Raw genomic sequence first — 6,182 nt, forward strand, 5'->3', positions numbered from 1 at the left:
CCGTTATATATAACAATATGTAACATTTTGCAGTACTACTTTAGAACTACGGACAAACTACTATATGCTATACACAAACCCATGGCTCTGTGCTTGGCAGAGTGTGCTGCCGGACTGGTATCTTGCTGCTTCTGTCATTGCATTTAGATATAGAACAACTAACATTACACCTACAACTTACAACTACCACGAGTAATGGCTTCAATCAAACAGGGAAATTATAAGCGCGCTACTCACCCGTGAGGGTCTCATGGTGCTGGACAGAGGCGCAACTAGAGTCAAATTTCGGGGGGGGCTAAGAAAAAAATTGGGGGGGGGCTGTTTCTTCAAGCAAAACTCAGAGTGGAGCTGCAGGGGCTCTAAGCAGGGGTGAAAACCATCAAAGCCTCATTAACAAGCAAAAGGTCTTTTAAAGAAGAGTGTGGTGCGGAAGGTAAGACTTGGGGTAATAGAGATCACTGGTAAATAATTGAAGCTTTGGTAACACAGCCTCACCCCCATAACCAGGGCATTATACAGATTTGATGTTCTCCAGATGCATCTGTATATATGTAAAATAGAACAAATGTATCAATCATTTGGCACATATTGAGCTTTTTATCCTATTTGCGTTAATTATACCATGAAAATACTGAGCATCCAAAGAAAATGTAAGTTTCCATTAATATATTTAGGATTCTTTCTAGGTTCAAATGACACACATACACATGCTGAGACCACTGCAAAATTCTACTATTTCATTTCTGCATATAATTGTTTTGTTCATTTAGATGTAATTTCAAACAACACCTGGTTCACAAAGTATTTTTTTTACTTATGCATTCGTAAAACAACATGAGTATTTAATATTTAAATGTATTTAATATTTAAATGAATGTAAATTCTAAAAGTAGCTGCCGAGCCAGCCAGGAGTCGAACCTGGAATCTTCTGCTCCGTAGGCAGACGCGTTATCCATTGCGCCACTGGCCCGCTGCTGAAGGCTGACGTCACGAGGGTCTGTAAGAGCACAGCCATGGGAGACACAAGAGTCACCGCATCAGTCTCATCGCTGGGGCTTGAACAGCAGAGTCCCAAATTCAAAAATCGAACACTTAAAAAAAGTCAGAAATTGAATGAGAGAGGGGGGGTGGGGGGGAGTTCACAGCACGCGCCTACAGGGGTCCAGGGAGCGATGACCCCTATAAACTCCCGCTGCCTGCACTCGTGGGGAGAATGCTCGTCCTTATCAAGAGGGTTACAGCTTAAAGGATTTTATGGCTACTTTATTATACGAACGTCCTCGCGGTCTCACGTAATAATGATTGTCACCAGATGTGGACATTGTACGTTTCTAAAAGTAGCAGAACGAGGAGTGCTGTGCCGTAATGCTGTGGTACAACCCGGAGCTTTGTTCCCGCTCCAGGTTTTTGGTCCATTGTCATGAACGCATCGTTTTTTGTGTGTGTAATAAAGATACGCTTACCTAAAAGCCGTTTCATCGCTTTATTGACAGGTCCCCGGGTCTGGTTGGTAGGCCATTCCTACATCTCGAGGATGGAACGCTGGGCAGCACACAGGAACTGGTCGCAGAATTTGCTACTACACAGCTTGTGTGGTTGGGTTCCCCGGGCATGAAATGGAGTGAAGCTCGCGGCATGATTGAGCAGCGCCTGGCAGTTGTAGGGGTCCAGCCCACTGTTATCATCTTGCACTTAGGGGGTAATGACCTGGTTGCCAGGGGGAGGAGGGCTCTGCTACTGTCAATGCAAACCGACTTACAGGCCATTAGCCAAGCCGTGGGGTCATGCGAGGTCTGGTGGTCTGAAATCGTCCCCCGCAGGGTGTGGAGAGGGGCTAGGTCCCCGGCGGCGGTAGAGCGGTCCCGTAGGAGGGTTAATAGGTCCATGCAGAAATTCATGGAGCGCAGGGGCATGGGCTTCATTAGACACGCTTTGATCCAAGAGAAGGTTGAAGGGTATTATGAGGCTGACGGGGTGCACCTGTCCAGGGTAGGGATGGACATGTTCCTGCTTGACGTACAAGAGGCACTGGCTAGCAAGGGACATCAGTAACACTTGTTAGGAGAGGGGGGCTCTGGCAGCGACGGTAGCCTCCCCAGAGCTGTGGCGGAGTTACAGGGCGATCTGGATGCAGACGGGTACAGTAAGGGTACCCCTGCGACAGGCGGTACAGTAAGGGTACCCCTGTCCGGCACAGTAAGGGTGCCCGAGCCAAGGTCCAGGAGCCGAAGGGGGTTCTGGGAAGACCGCGACGGCGCCCCGTTAGTCCTTCGGGCGGTTGGGGGGCCTGACCAACCGGGGGTGTGCCACAACACGCTCCGCCCCTGTCGGAAGGGGCGGGAGTAGGAGACAGATCACGTGACCCAGTGGATGATCTGTAAATAATTATGTGCCACACTGCCGGGCATCGACCCACCGTGTGTGCGGGCTCACCAGGCGGGCGGAGCAGCAAGGGGCTGCCTGCCCTGGATCGCCCGTAAGATAACCCAATTTTATTATCATACTGTGTTGTATGAAAATAAACCTGCAGCAGTTCTTCACCCACAAATAAAGTGTCAGTGTAATCTTTGGGTGACGTCTGTGTTTGCGTGTTGTCTGAAGCGGATGACGGTGTGGTCACTAAGATGCCGCCGCCGTTTATTGTCATTCATTCAACCAGCAGGAAACACGTTTGGCCCCTGCAAGTGTGAGGAGGAACCAACCCTGCGGGATCTCGCCAGCCCTCTAGTATCAATGATCAGGTGTTTCCACAATCCTTTCATCTCCCTCTTCTCTCAAGCTGCGCTGAAGTTCTACTGACCATACACAGATACATTTTTACACAGATGCATTTTTACACAGATACATTTTTACACAAATACATTTTTCCACATGTAGCACACAACCATTCTCCATGCTTTCCTTCAGAAGGCTTTGGGAAGCACTGGGGCAGTGGCGCAATGGATGACGCGTGGCTGTGCTCGTACAGCCCCTTGTGACGTCAGCCATCAGCAGCGGGCCAGTGGCGCAATGGATAACGCGTCTGCCTACGGAGCAGAAGATTCCAGGTTCGACTCCTGGCTGGCTCGAGTGTTATAGGCAATTTTTTCACTCAATATTAATAATATTGCGCTGATGTATAAACATAAGAATATTGATCCCGTCGGTTAGACCATAACGTACAGTCCTGTTCGATATTATAGTGCACTGATCTCAAAATTGTGTTTCACAAAGAGCTTGACGTAATGAAAATACGTATTTAGAATGAAACGTCAATATTTTTACTTAAATGTGAGAGTTTCCCTAGAGGTCTGTTTTGTTCAATACAGATAACTGTCGACTAGCCAAGGAAACAGTTGCTAGTGACGTATTTCATTTACATTTGCCAAAATAACGTGGCATCGGAGACACTCGCGCACGGCCACCATTCTAGAAAAATAAATAACAATGTTATTGTGTCTGCGAAACAGTCGTTCTTTGCAGTTGCGATGTATCACGTTATGTACAAAAAATTGCATTTCCCGCCACACAGTCCTAAGCACTTGCGCTGCAGCAGAACGTCGCTAGTTAAATGGCGAGTTCTGAATGGCTGTCTGAAACAAAGTGAAAAGGCTTTGGTCCAATCAGAGCAGGGGACAAAATATACAATGCGGCATCATTACTCTTTGCCCAAGAGAGCAGAAGGATGTTAAAGTTGGGACTCGCATTGTCCAATCGTGCTGAGTCCCTTTAGCGCGCCCCTTAGACCTCAGTATTTGACTTTAGCTACTGTCTTCGCTCATTAATTTGAAAGCGCCATCATTCCTCCGGCCTATTTAACCTCTAGCATACATACCACCGGCCATATACCGGGGCCCACATGTGCTGGTTTAGTATACTGCTTGGGGACCCTATTTTCAGCAGCGGGCTGGAGGCGCACTGGATAACCGATCTGACTGCAGATCAGAAGACTCCAGGTTCGACTCTTGGCCGCTTGTGAATTACTTTTAGTACTTTCATGAATTTAAATGCTTATGTTTAACTAAATGCTTACTTTAAAAAAAAATACTGGGTGAAGCAGATCTTGTTTAAGATTGCATCTAACAAAACTAATCAATTATGTCAAAAAATAAAACAAGTGAACTGTGCAGTGGTCTCAGCTGTTAAGTATTTGCACTCATTTAAACTTTTAAACGAATCCTACATATATTCTTGGAAGAAAAGCAAAACTTAAAGTTTAATTGCTTACTCAGTATTTTCATAGTAAAATGAACACATTTGTCTGGGATCACAAAATCACAAAAATCATCAAAGAGTAATTTGATGGGACAATGAAGAAATGAAAATGTGTTAACAACATTTTTAAGAATAAAACAGCGTTTAAAAAAATAAAAGACTTGGAAACAAAGCTGCCTTTGAATGCAAAATGAAAATATTGCACATAAGACAAAAAGCAGAGTATGTGCCATATATGATCAATTTGATCTGTTTCACATATAAACTGTAGCATCTGGCGTGATGTAGAGTCCTTGTAATCCTCAATACTCTGAGTCCTAAGCACAAACCCCACTTGCCCTTTAAAAATAAATTTCATTTTAGTCCCTTCTCTTGACGTGAATGTACTAACACCAGGGAGGACCTCTCACATAAAAGTGCCTGTTTGATGCAGCCAGTTATTTATTTTTATTTTTTAAAGGCAACCGTTAAGGTGAAAATATGTTTTTTTCCATCATCGGTGTACTTTAAACTGCTTCCCTATGATGTCAGTCTCAAATGTAAATCTTTTTGTTGTTTCTTTAAAATCAATATCTATTATGACACCATAATTGGCCCAGGGGTCTCTAACCTGCCTACCTCAGGAACTCACAAGTCCGGCCAACCCCAGCGGTAGGGACACAAATCAATATCAGTACATATACTGACAACCCCAGCAATAAATCTGTTGTAGAAGAGCCTATCCATTCCCAATATGATTTTTTTGTTTTGTTTTTCATGTATTGCTTATTTTTATAGAAGAACGTGTCAACAGTGGCGGCTGGTGACATTTGAAAGTGGTGAGGAGTAAAATGATTTCGATACTGCACCGTAGCGAGCGAGCCCGAGCAACCTAACAACGAGTGGACAAATGGTGCATTTTCAAGCAAATTTGAGAAAGCAGGAAGGTTAATAAAGCAATCGTGAAAGTGCAGTTATTATATCATTAAAGAGATGTCATATAACATAGGTAGATGCTTATCCAGTATAACCACAGTGCTTCATAACAGACTTCGATGTACAATGCATTTTTTATGAGTACCTCACAGATGTTTTTTATTTAACAAACAACTAAACAGGTCGCAACCTAGCAGCATTCAACATATTGTTCACTTTTTGTAGATGAAATTAGCACGTCTGTCCTTAAGAGCAGCAAACTTTTCAATAACTTAAACTTTAAAGTCTGGGACTCTTTTAACTTGGTCGCTCTCTATAGAGAGCATTGCTAAAGCATTCAGTTCTTTCCTAAATCCTTGTGATCCTCAGGAATGTCTTAATTCTGTTTAAGGTGGAAAAACATCGTTTCGACTCTGCTGCTGTCATAGGAGTAGTAATGACTATTTTTAGTAAAGCCACGGTCTCTGTAAGTGACTTTTCCATATTAAGTTTCTGAATTAAAGCCAGCAAACAAATGGCACCAGTGGCCTTCCGGGACACCCTCATTCTATACAGTAGAGTCAACTCAGTTTCAGGTCCTCTTTTTTGTGTCTAGGATAAGCTTCCACATCATCATTCAGAGCTTGCTCAGGGAAGGATTGATCATATTTGGCAAAGTGTTCACTTTGCAATAATGCGGCACTCACCAAATATTTAGTGAAAGAAAAACGTTCTTGCGCATGTACAATTATAATGTCACATATCTCCTTTGCAATTCGGGCCAGACTGCTGATGTTCCTCCTGCGGTTTGCAAAAGTAGAATCCTCTGGCAGTCTGCTGTCTAAATGGTCAACCCCATCTCTCACTTTACTCATGTTGGTGACAAACAGACTGTTATCTCTTTGCACAGAGACAGTATCTATGGCTCGTGCTTGTAACTGGTTGTATAATATGGCGACAAAAAACATAATGTCATGAAATAAAAACAGAAAGAGCTGAAACTCTCTGTCTTGTAGTGTTCTTGCAAAGCCACGGGCTTCATTCTGACTTCGGTAATCAAAGTCATCATTGGCTTCTGCGGCGTCAAAACATTT

General features: G+C 43.9%; 2 non-coding genes across 2 annotated transcripts; one reads left to right on the plus strand and one right to left on the minus strand.

The window, feature by feature from the left end:
• Nucleotides 1–897: 897 nt before the first annotated feature.
• Nucleotides 898–970, minus strand: TRNAR-ACG (transfer RNA arginine (anticodon ACG)). The gene has a single exon. It is a non-coding gene; the product is annotated as a tRNA-Arg (tRNA).
• Nucleotides 971–2,995: 2,025 nt separating this feature from the next.
• Nucleotides 2,996–3,068, plus strand: TRNAR-ACG (transfer RNA arginine (anticodon ACG)). The gene has a single exon. It is a non-coding gene; the product is annotated as a tRNA-Arg (tRNA).
• The last annotated feature ends 3,114 nt before the right edge of the window (nucleotides 3,069–6,182 follow it).

Source organism: Triturus cristatus, chromosome 8 (genome assembly GCF_964204655.1).
Source record: "Triturus cristatus chromosome 8, aTriCri1.1, whole genome shotgun sequence".
Classification (NCBI taxonomy): domain Eukaryota; kingdom Metazoa; phylum Chordata; class Amphibia; order Caudata; family Salamandridae; genus Triturus; species Triturus cristatus.